Below are 12,968 nucleotides of genomic sequence, written 5' to 3' on the forward strand. Positions count from 1 at the left end.
CAGAGTCTGCTTGTCCCTCTCCTCTCCCTTACTCTCAGCTGTCTCTGTTTCTCTCTCCATCTCTCTCTCTTAAATAAATAAGTAAATAAATAAATAAAATCTTTTAAAAAATGTCAATTTTATGTTCTGTGCGTGTTGCTGCAGTTAAAATGAAAAATGTGGAGCATTACTGGGATTCGGGGTATACCGGTGAGGAATGAGAGAAAAAAAAAAGAAAAGCTCTGACAAAGAGACGGACATGCCAGGGAAAGCCTTGCTGGGATTCTACTATAGTCTACCCTACTATGAGAGGGGAGCCGATTTCCGTAAAGGGACAGAGACAGACAGACAGACAGAAAAAAACAGAAGCAAGAAAGGAGAGGGGCCTGGGGCTATCAGTGTCAAACAAAAGCTATGAAGAAATGAAGGTTTCTGAGCTCTGAAAATGCAGCAAGCCAGGAGAGAGGAAGGCTCCCTCTGGAGACCGTGGTCACCCCCAGCAGGTTTGAGTCCCCAGCCCATTCGGGCCTCGGCTGGGTGCAGATGGGGAAAACCCCAGGAGAGAAGGAGGAGGTGGTTTGGGCTGGCCTGAGGTAAAAACGGCAGATCCACAAATGGAGGGGCTCAGCAGAGCGGCTGGGACCAGTGGCGGGGACCTCTCTCCCCAGTCTCAATCCTTGTAGGCTCCATAGGGCCCCTGGAGGTTGCCTTCTCCTTTGGTTCAGCTGCCTGACTTCCCTGGAGAGGAGGTGGTGTGGGGGTGGGGGGAGAGGGGGACGGTGGCCAGTCCTCACATTCCCAGGCGCCCACTTCCTCACCCAGCCACGTTGCCCCTGCACACGTGGCCCCGGGCCGTGTAGACACACCTGAGTCCAGGAACGACCCAAGCTGCAGGGAACCCAGCCCAGGCACGGAGGTAATTAGGCACGTCTTCTCTGCTCCTGAAGTAATGTTTGTCTTTCAAATTCTGCCAACCAAAATGGCTCAGGCTGTGATTTACCATCACCACGTTATGTCATACTTCCTTACTGCTTTTATGACCAAGAAAGACGCCAGGCACAGTAGCCATATTATGTCCTAGCAAACTCCTGCCTAAATTAAGTCACTATTTCTGGTCCCTGTCTCTGGTCAAAAATGACATCCAAGGGTAATTGGTGTTTTAGGGGCACATTTTAAGGCAAATGCAAAAAAAAAAAAAATGAATGTGCCTATTTTCTGGCTGAAATTTGCATCCGTCTTTTTACCCTCTCTTGGCAAACATGTTTTATGTTTATTTAAACGGTCCTTAATAAAAATGTACAGCTGCAAAGCATCTTACTACTCAATGCTTTCTGGTTAAGAAAATTGCCCATAATCACAGTTGACTTTCCTATTCGTAACACAATATTATTTTTCATCGGAGCGTGGCTGTGGCCCAAGGTGCAAACGTTAAACACAGTTGGGAGGCTTATCTGAGGTCGCAAGCACTTCATTCATTCAGTCCTCCAGTCAATCAACAAACTGATTTTGTGGACTTATTAGGTGGGGTTTTAGACCTTTTGGAGCGGAGGGAAAAGCACATGCAGAGGCGTGTGAGAGCATGGCAGGTCCCTGATGTGACAAGAGGAGCCATTGTTAGCCACAGCTGATGTGTCGTGATTGGTTGTAAAGTGTTACCATAAATAATTTGTCTCTGATAGGAGTGAATGCACCGACATTGCCGAGTGATTTACTGTACTTACAAGTTGGAATGGATTCAAGGTTATCCTCCTAATAACAGCATCACTCGTGCCTACTTGTGTTTCAGTATGTTTTAATGAGAGAGAAAAAGGGCCCAATTAATAGCTGGCATGCCAAGAATTGTGTAGTCCCCAAGTACACCCATGGGGATATGTCATGCATGTGAATGTCATCTGTCAGTTGTTTTGCAGTTTCAAATTGGAGCAGCCCACAAGGTGTGTGTTATCGGGAGAGTGAAGAGAGAGGAACTTGGGGAGGCGAGATGGATAGGTGTGGGTTTTCAGAGCTGTAGTACCCACATTTTCATTTGGATTGCCCCCAAATTTTGCATAGCAAATTGTCATTGAAATTGCTGCTCATTTGTGAGGTTCCAGTATTTCCCCCGATACAGAGATGAGATCTTAATTAGTAACTGTCAACCCATTCTCACAAATTTAGCTTGTTTTGGAGAACCCATAATTATACTTGTTGCAGTCAACTACTTGTAGCATTGGCCACATTGTGTGTTGAGCTCCTAAAAATCAGAATGTGATCGAAGAGGCAGTTTCCAGGTTAGGTTTCATGGAGTGACTGTATTGGGGACTTCATACGTCTTGGAAAACAGATGGAAAATCCCAGTAATGAGTCAACCTAGAAAAAGGAACTTACTGATAATGAACTTGATATGCTATCTCTCTTAAGTCCATGGAGGACTGTTGGGGTACAGAGAAAGGATGCCTATGTTGCCTTACCTTTCCAATATAAAGTGGATTTCTGGACTTGACCAGAAGACATTAAGAGTGATACCTCATATGATGTGCAAATAGAATAACTGATTGGCTTGGTGTTCTGATTGGAAGGGTACTCAAAATGTTTCCCTGCCCCTGATAACACTCTCCCACTGGTACTTGATTTTCTAATATTAGAAATTGTGGTGGAATCATTTGTTTTAAAATTATGCTTTAGGGCACCTGGGTGGCTCAGTTGGTGAAGCAAATGCCTTTGGCTCAGGTCATGATCCCAAAGTCCTGGGATTGAGCCCCACATTGGGCTCCCTGCTCAGCAAGGAGTCTGTTTTTCCCTCTAACCCTCCCCCTTCTTGTGCTCTCTCTGTAACTCCCTCTCTCTCTCTCAAATAGATAAATAAAATCTTTAAAAAAAATTATGCTTTGTTCTTTGAACTATTTTATTATTTTCTATTTCTATGCTTTGGGAAAGGAGGGTAGTTCTCTTTAAAATAAGAAGCACATTCAGGAATTAACTGGAAGCCTGCTAGGATTGTTGTTAGAAAACCAGTTGTGGGGGCGCCTGGGCGGCTCAGTGGGTTAAAGCCTTTGCTTTCGGCTCAGGTCATGATCCCAGGGTCCTGGGATCGAGCCCCGCATCGGGCTCTCTGCTCAGCGGGGAGCCTGCTTCCTCCTCTCTCTCTGCCTGCCTCTCTGCCTACTTGTGATCTCTGTCTGTCAAATAAATAAAATCTTTAAAAAAAAAAAAAAGAAAAGAAAACCAGTTGTGTGTAGATGCGACCTCAGTAATTAATCAGTGAGCATCTAGCCGCCAAATATCTGATGGGAGGGAGGAGGCCCTCCCCTTCGAGAGGGAGAAAATGACTCCCTTCTGATTGAAAAAGCACCATCCCAGACCTTCTTGCTGCTGACATGCAGATGTACATCTGGCTGTAATCTCTTGCTCCCTGCTAGCCTTTGCCAAGATGTGTGGATCAGAAATCCAGTTTCTCCCCCATGGAAAGAGACAGAGAGAAATTGAATAGTGAGATAGTTAAAATTCTGAGCACTGGCTAGGAGAAGGAGCATGCCCAAAGCAATAAAATGACTCTCACTTAAAAACCATGGCTGCAGAAATATTCGAGCCATTTAAACAACTGGCAGAGTTGATTGGGGGTGAAGGGAGTAGGAGTCTCCGAGCTCTGGACGAGACTTGATACTCTGCAGACAAACCAAGAAATATTTAAATTGTGTTCAGTCCACTCCAGGTCGATGAGCAGGATAGAATCAATGTTTGATCAAATTTGAAGGGATTTGTTTGCACGTAGGTGTCCGTGTTTTCATAAACCTGGCTCTAAATTTTATTCCATGTGGAGTTGTTTTAAATGCAGTTCTATTTATAAAGAATAAAACCATCACCGAATGAGAAGATGTTCTATTCTCTCTGAGCTGTCCAACCTAACGGGAGCCTATCACTTGGTCGGAGTGATGGCAACTTACCCAAACTGCACGACTAGCACATGGGAGGAAGATAACTCCCTTTAAATTTTGTCTTCAGAATTCATAACCCACCGTTCATAAGTGAGAGCAAATCCGACAGTGCCTCAAGCTTTGGATTAAACACTGCAGCCTTCTTTAAAAATAAAAGTGTCCTTGGAAAGGTTATAAGGTTATAAGTTACTAGTACCTTAATATGGTGGTTCCCTAAATTGAATATTTAACAGAAACATCTCACACCACACCTTTCACTTATACTGAGAGCTTTCAAAATACAGGGAAATTCAGAGAAGAATATAGCAAGTACTTATGTTCTTGCCATGCCGAGTGGAAATACACTGCCACATTTATTTTGTTTTCCTTTTTTAAAAGATTTATTTACTTGAGAGAGAGAGAGAGAGAGGAAGAGAGAATCTTCAAGCAGACTCCCCACAGAGCACGGAGCCTGACACGGGGCTCGATCCCACCAACCATGAGATCACACCCTGAGTGGAAACCAAGAGTCAGATGTTTAACTGACTGAGCCACCCAGGTGCCCTTGTCTTCCTTTTTTTTTTTTTTCTTTAAATAAAAAGAGTAAAATACGTAAAGAAAAGCTGAAGTTCCCTTTATCTCCCACTTACTGTCAACCCGTTCTCAGCACTGTTTTCTGAGATGGGTCCACGTAGGTATGTACTAATCTCAGTCATCTCACTGCTGAACAGCAACCTACAGTACAACCATTGGCACTTAATTTACTCATTCCCCAGTCGATGTACATTTAGATTGTTTCCAATTTATTTTGCTACTAGTCCAACTAGTGGTCTACATGTTCCCATGACACCATACCACTGGCAACTTCTGAGTTTTAATTTTTGCCGGTCTGACAGTATTTCCCTGAATGCTACTGAGGTTGAGCATCTTTTCATATATTTGTAGATCATTCCAGTTCCTTCTGCTCATTGCCTATTGGTATTCTTTGCCCGTTTTTCTTTTTGGTTGGTTGCCTTTTCAAAATATATTTATTATATGTCTTTTGGATACGTTTTCTTTTTAAATTTTGTGTGTGGCAAATGTCTTCTCCGCTGTATGACTTGTCTTTAACTTTATAGTATCATTTCTTTTTCTATAGACATTTTAATATTTAATGCAGTCACATTTATCAGTCTTTTCTATTAAAATTTGTGAGTTTGTGTGCATGTGTGATTAATAAATTCTTCCTTACTCCAAGATCACAAAGGTACTCTATATTTGCATCAAAACGTTATAAAATCTTGCTTTTAACATTTAGATCTTTGGGGTACCCGGCTGGCTCAGTTGGAAGAATGTGTGACTTCTGATCGTGAGGTTATGAGTTCGAGCCCCACATGGGGTGTAGAGATTATTTAAATGAATAAAGTTAAAAAAATAACATTTAGATCTTTAATTCACTTTGAAATAATTCTTAGGATTTAAAGATGTTATCTAATTTTATCTTTTCTCACATGGATAATTTTAATAGCATTTATTGAAAGTCTATCATATCTTCCATGATTTATATATTTTTAAAAGATTTTATTTATTTATTTAAAAGAGAGAGAGCACACATGAGTGGGGGTTGGGAGAGGCAGAGGGAGAAGCAGACTCCCTGCTGAACAGAGAGCCTGATGCGGGACTCGATCCCTGGACCCTGGGATCATGAACTGAGCTAAAGGCATATACTTAAGTGACTGAGCCGCACAGGCACCCCTCTTCCATGATTTATAATCAATGTCTGTCATATACCTACTTCCCACAGATTTATATAAGTTATTTTTAGGCTCTTTTTCTATTCCACTGATCTATTTACCCATATGCCAATATGGCACTGTTTTAAAATTGCTATAACATGATAAGTCTTGATAATCTGCCCTCCATTCTTCTTCAAAAATTTTTTTCTATTCTTGGTGCCTTACTCTTCAGCATAAACTGTAAGATCAGCTTGTTAAGATCCATTAAAAATCCTTTGCAATGTTGATTGAACCTGAATTAAATTTATAGATCAATTTGAAGATAATTGACATCTCATACCTGATCACTGTGTATCTTTCAAAAGTTCTTATGTCAATGTAATTATGGAGTCACAGGGTGATGGAAATGTAGTATAGAGACATCCCCTATTACTGTTCACCCATTTTCTCACAGTGGTCACATTTTGTTTTTTTTACACAGCTTTATTAAGGAACAATTGATATAGTGAAAGCTGGATGTATTTGATGTGTACAATTTGATGAGTTTGAAGATATGCATATACTTGTGAAATGATCACCACAATCAGGTGATAAGCATATCCATCACCTCTCAAAGTTTCCTCCTCCCCCTTTTTGGTGGTTGTTGTTTTAGGGTAAGAAACTTCACATGAGACCTACCCCTTAACAAATTTTTAAGTGTAAAATGCTCAATTATTGACTATAGGCACAATGTTGTACTGCAGATTTCTCGAACTTACTTGTCTTGCCTAACTGAAACTTCATATCAGCAATTATGTCTTATATAACTAGAGTACAGTATCAAAACCAGGAATCTGACACTGGCACAATGTTTGTGTATGGTTCTAAGCTTTTCATCATGTGTAGATTTGCATAGGCACCACTGCAGTTAAGATACAGAACTAGTCTATCACCACAAAGGTATCCCTCATGCGACCCCATTATAGTTAACACCCACCCTGTCTCTAACCTGCAGAAACCACTAATCTGTTCATCTCTACAATGGTATCATTTTAAGAATGTTATATAAATGGAATCATACAGGGGTGCTTGGTGGCTCAGTTGGTTGAGCATCTGCCTTCAGCTCAGGTCATGATCCCAGGGTCCTGGGATCGAGCCATGTGTCAGGCTCCCTGCTGAGTGGGGAACCTGCTTGTCCCTCTCCCTCTGCTGGTCCCCCTGCTTGTGCTTGCTCTCTATCTCTCTCTCTCTCTCTCTCTGTTAAATAAGTAAATAAAATCTTTTAGAAAATAAAATATAAATGGAATCATATAGTATGTGACTTTTTGAGAGTGTCTTTTTTTAAAATTCATCATAATTCCATGGATATTCATCCAAGTTGTTATGTGTATCAGTAGTTTTCTCCTTTTTCTGGATGAACATAAGTCCATGTGGATATAGCACAGTTTTTTGAACCATTCACCTGTTGAGTGACATTTTGGACATCTCCATTATGTTTTCTGTTTGTTCTTTTGTTTCTGTTTTTTTTTTCCCCCAAATCTTCCTGTGTGGGTTACTTGAGCGTTTTTTAGAATTTCATTTTGATTTACCTACAGTTTTCCAAGAGTATCTCTTGGTATAGAGATACTGTTTTATACAAAGATTACTATACTAACTGATGTCATTTTTACCTAGTAAAGCAAAATGTGAAAAATTTGCCTTCCTTTACATCCCTTACTTCCTCCCTTTGTAATATAATTGTCTTAAATATTTCCTCTATAGGTGCACTTGGGTGGCTCAGTTGGTTAAGGGTCTGACTTCAGCTCAGGTCATGATCTCAGAGTCCTGGGATTGAGCCCTGAGTCAGGCTTTGTGCTCAGTGGGGAGCCTGCCTCTCCCTCTCCCTTTGCCCCTCCCCCTGCTCATGCTCACTCTTTCTCTGTCACTCTCTATTTATTTATACATAAATAGAATCTTTAAAAATATTTCCTCCACATACATTGATAAACATATTAGACAATGTTTTTTTTTAATTCAACCAGCAAACAATTTAGAAACCTCAAAAGAAGAAGGAAAGCCTCTTGTATTTACCCTTATTTTTTGCTTTTTCTTTGTTCCTCCTTACTTCCTGATGTTCTAAGATCCCTTTTTTAAAAAAAAATTCTTTCTTTCTTTTTGGAGAACTTCCTTTACTCATTCTTAAAGTGTTGGTGTACTAGTGGCAAATTCTTTTAATTTTCCTTCATCTGAGGATGTCTTGATTTCCCCTTCAATTCTGAAGGATACTTTTGCTGGATGGAGAAGTCTGTGTTGGTGGTTTTTATCTTCCAACACTTGAAAAACATTATTGCCACTTCCTGTGACCTCCACAGATTCTGAAGAGAAACCCACTGTCACTGGAATTGTTTTTCCCTGATAGATAAAAGTATCATTTCTCTCTGACTCTTTCAAGACTTTGTTTTTAGTTTTCAGAAGTTTGACCATGTGTCTCAGCCTGGATTCCTTTGGGATTATCCTCTTTGGGATCCCCCAAGCTTCTTGAGTCTGTAGGTTTATGTCTTTTGCCAAATTTGAAAAATTTTCAGCCACTATTTCTTCGACTACTTTTTCAATCCTGCTTTCTTTCTCTTCTTCTGAGATTCTGATGCCATGAATACTATATCTTTTGATATGGTCCCGTAGGTTCTTAAGGCTCTGATCATATTTCTTTTTTCTACTTTCTCTGTTGTCATCCTCAGTAATTTCCATTTTTTTAATCTTCAAGTTTACTACTTCTTTTTTCTGTCTCTTCCATTCTTCTATTGAGCCCATCCATTGAGTTTTTATTTTTTGTTTTTTTCAGCTCATCCATTGAGTTTTTTATTGTGGTTATTTTGCTTTCTCAGTTCTGAAATTTCCATTTGGCTCTACTTTATATCTTCTATTTCTTTGTTAAGAGTGTTTTACCCTTTCTTTTTATATTTGTAATTACTGGCTCAAACATTTTTATGATGGCTTCTTTAAAATCTTTGTCAGGTAATTCTAACAGCTGTGTCATCTCAGTCTTGGTATCATTGATTATTTTTTCTCATTCATGTTGAAGTTTTCCTGGTTCTTGCCAATCATTTTGATATTTGGGTATATCTTATTTTTTTAAGATTTTATTTATTTGACATGAGAGAGAGATCACAAGTAGGCAGAGAGGCAGGTGGGGGTGGGGGGGAAGCAGGCTCCCTGATGAGCAGAGAGCCTGATGTGGGGCTTGATCCTAGGACCCTGAGATCATGACCTGAGCTGAAGGCAGTGGCCTAACCCACTGAGCCACCCAGGCACCCCTTGGGTATATTTTATTATCGGGCTTATATTGTTGAAATCTTTGGTTTCAGCAGGCCTTCTCTGACAGTGTTCAGTGGAGGAAGAATAGATATAACCTCAGGTAGAGGTAGAAGTGTAGGCTCTCCACATAGTTGCCACTTTCACCATGGGAGGAAGGACCTTGTTACAGTCCTGGCTTCCCACTCAGCCCTCTCTGACAATACCCCAGATACCTCTTTACAGTCTGGGGAAGATGAAGTCCAAGCTCTCCACTCTGCCTTTGCTGGCATGAGCGGGAGTGGGATCACTATTTTTTTTTCCTGTGTGTATTTAGCTGGAGTAGAGAACAGTTGTTGTTAAAAGTTTTCTGTCCTACTGCATTTCTCTTTTGCTGGTACTTCAGCTAGAGAGCGCAGGCTTTTGTTGGGACTTTTTTGGGTCTGTCCTTCTTTGTGTTTTGGGGTTACCAGTTTCTCCAGCACCTAGTCTGGGGTAGATGAGGCCAAAATAAAACAGAAGGAACTTACTGACATGTCTCATCAGTTGCCAAGGCCCTTAGCCAGTCTGTCTGAGTTTTCTCTCCACCTATCAGAGTCTTCCGAAGTTTGTTTTCTATGTAACATGAAGTTTTTACCTATACATAACAGGACGGATAGGGAAAAGTACTTCTACATCATCTTGTCCTGCAACTGGAAGTACAAGGTCATATTTTATGACTTCCAAAAATTTTTCATAAAGTACTTACACAAATTTTGTGTATATGTATTTCTAGATCCTCGCTAAAAATATATATTTTGATTAGTATCATTCCTTTTTTAAAAATTACATATCCTGATTGATTGTTTCTGGTGCATGTGTGTGTGTGTGTGTGTGTGTGTGTGTGTGTGTAGATATAGGTATTACATATTTTTAAAGATTTTATTTATTTGTCAGAAAAAGAGAAAGCACAAGCAGGGGGAGCAGCAGGCAGAGGGAGAAGCAGGCTCCCCATTGAGCAGGGAGCCTTATGCGGGACTCGATCCCAGGACACTGGGATCATGACCAAAGCAATAAGCAGATGCTTAACTGTCTGAACCACCCAGGCATCCCTGTTTCTGGTATATTGAAATGAGACAGATTTTTCATATTACTATATCTATCACCCTTTTTGAATCTCTCAGTTTTAATGGCTTATAAATCCTATTTTATTTTCTATATTGACAACTATATCATCTGCAAATATGATCATTGTGTCTTTCTTTCCAATCCTTATAGATCTTATTTCATTTTCATATACTATTGTGTTTGCTGGGTCTTTGATTACAATGTCAAACACAAGCAGTAATGACAGGCATCCTCATCTTTTTTCTGAGTTTTCAAGTAAATGCTTATATTCTTTTATCATTAAGTATGATTATCTTTTTTTTTAAGTATGATTATCTTTTTTAAAGATTTATTTATTTTTGAGAGAGAGAGAGAGAATCCTCAGTAGACTCTCTGCTGAGCATGGAGCCCAACACAGGGGTGGATCTCACCACCCTGAGATCATGACCTGAGCTGAAATCAAGAGTCAGATGCTCACCAGACTAAGCCACCCAAGTGCCCATTAAGTATGATTATTATAGATCTTTGACTGCTATGTAAAGAAAGGACAGTAGGAGGGCAACAGGGGAAACTGAAAGACCAGTTAGGTTAATGAGGTAGCCTGGGTGAGGAGCTAGAGTGGCCTGGATTAAGATGGTAGCAAATGAATGTAGCAAATATAGAGAGAAAGGGACAGATTTGAACTAAATTTTGGAGATAGACTTGAAAACATTTGAACGGGGGCTGAGGGTAAAGAAAAGAGGAGAAATTAGATTGATGCATTGTTTGGGGCCCGAATAACCACATGGATGGTGATGCCATTTTGTGAAGTATAGAACACCAAGATAAGAATATATTTTGGGGACAAAAGGAAGGGTTTTCTTTGGGTTACATTAAATTTGAGATTCAATGCCAGACATACAAGTGGATATTCTAAAAAGACCATTGAATTAGAGTCTAGAGCTCAAGAGGAGATGTCAAAAGGGTAGATAGAAACAGCTTATGGATACTATTTAAAGCCATGGGATTGTATGAACTAGAAAAGAGGGCTAAGGACTTTAACATTTAGAGGTCAGGCAGAGAAGGGGAAGGTAGCAAAAGAGACAGAAGAAATGGCCAGCAAGATAGGAGTAAAATGAAGAATTTATCCTACTGAGATGATTGAACAAGTATGTAGAGATATACATGTACAGGTATACTCATCACATTATATTTTTATAATAGCAGAAATTAGAAATGAATATCTGTAGAGAGATGATTAAATAAATTGTGGTGAATATATCCTCTAGAATATACTAGGCAGACATTAAAAGGATGACACAAATCAGTACTCATTGACGTATCGGGAGGCATATGACCCATTTTTCCACACAAGAGCAGGTTACAAAATAGCATATATAGTATGTGCCCATTAATGTAAAATTGTATGTGTGAATGTGTTTGTGTGTGTGTGTAAATAGGGACACATGCGTAGTTTTGTTTTTCTGCTTTGTTTACTGATCATCCCATGTGTCTAAAATAGTGTTTTAGCAGGTAGCAGGCACTAATAAATGTTTTTTTTTGAAAGAATGAATGAACAAATGAATATTGAAAAATGCTCCCCAAAATGTTCGAGTGGTCATCTCCAGGTCTTGTGATTAAGGGCATATTATTTTCCTTTCTTTTACATTTTGTTTGGATTCTTTTACAATGAGCATACATTCTTTTTATCTGGAAGAAAATTCTTTTAATTTTTGAAACCACCTCCACCCTCGTCAGTTACCTGTGACCTCGAAGTACCCCTGTTTGGCTGAATTCAGAGCAAAGCAGTTGCTTTGCCATTGTAAATCCATATTTGGGCAGGAAGATCAGAATGATAGCAGAGAGATATGTTGGCTCTTGGAGAGCTGGAGGCAGGAAAAGTGAACTAGGAGGTGAAGACTGACAGGAGCCGCAGGGAAGAAAGACTTGCGCCTTGCAGGAAAGCAAGGAGCAAAGCTGGGTTTTTCAGAGCAGAGCAGCGTAGCACACGAAGCTGGGAACCCCTTGCAAAACCTGGCCTGGGGGGAAAGGAGCCTGTGGAACCAGAGAGCACAGTGAGTTTTGCAATCTAAATTCTTGACTCACAATTGTGGATGGATATAGGAGTTAATAAAAAAGCCACACTGTGGTTCCAAGATTGTGCTGCTCACTATAGAAATACCTCATTCCCTTTGGTGGTGGCAGTGGAAAAATGACGAAAGCCTTGTGTTTGAAGAAGTCCTTGGTTCTCTATTTTTTCTGAGGCTGCAAGAAAAGCAAGTTGGATTATGTTTCTTGAATAACTGATTAGACCTCCTTTGGAATTCCGTGTGTGTGTTTGCCCAGCCATGCTCTGTCCTCCCCTCCATTCCCCCACATCAGCCTCTTGCTCCCCATCGCCAGAATATACCTAGATTTCTCCAACGTGGAAGTTTAATCTCCTGCTAGCCTTTCTCCTGTACTGTGTTATGCTAAATGAGTGCTCATTTCCTTCCTGGCCTTGAGTTACAAAATGCTCTCTTCTGTTGCCCAAGTCTTGGAAAGTGCAGGCTCCAGGAAAAGGGTGGTGGTAGAGATAGGGTTGCCAGATAAAATACAGCATGCCCAGTTAAGTCTGAATTTCAGATAACCAATGAATTTCCAGGATAAGTATATCCCAGATAGTGCACGGGACAGACTTACGCCAAAAAATTACTCATCCTTTATCTGTAATTCAGTTTTCTTTCTTTCTTTCTTTCTTTCTTTCTTTCTTTCTTTCTTTCTTTTTTTTTTGTAAAATCTGGCAACCCTAGGTAGAGAAAAAACTCATCTTGTGATACAAGCATTTTCTCAGTGTTTTTCATCCAAAATTTACCAGATGTTTCTTAGATGGACTTTCAATTTACAGAAGGGGAAATAACTAACTTATTAAGTCAAAATTAGATGGCAAATTAATACTGGAGCTGAAATTTTAAGTTTTCAACCTCTCCAACACATGATTTAATCCAGTGATCTCTACATCAGTAATTTATTGGCTAGAAGGAAGCAGGATCAGCATTATCAGAAAGGCACATATTCCCATGAAAAG

This window comes from Enhydra lutris, unplaced genomic scaffold (assembly GCF_002288905.1).
Source record: "Enhydra lutris kenyoni isolate GAN:26980312 unplaced genomic scaffold, ASM228890v2 scaffoldscaffold89, whole genome shotgun sequence".
NCBI classification, from domain to species: Eukaryota; Metazoa; Chordata; class Mammalia; order Carnivora; family Mustelidae; genus Enhydra; species Enhydra lutris.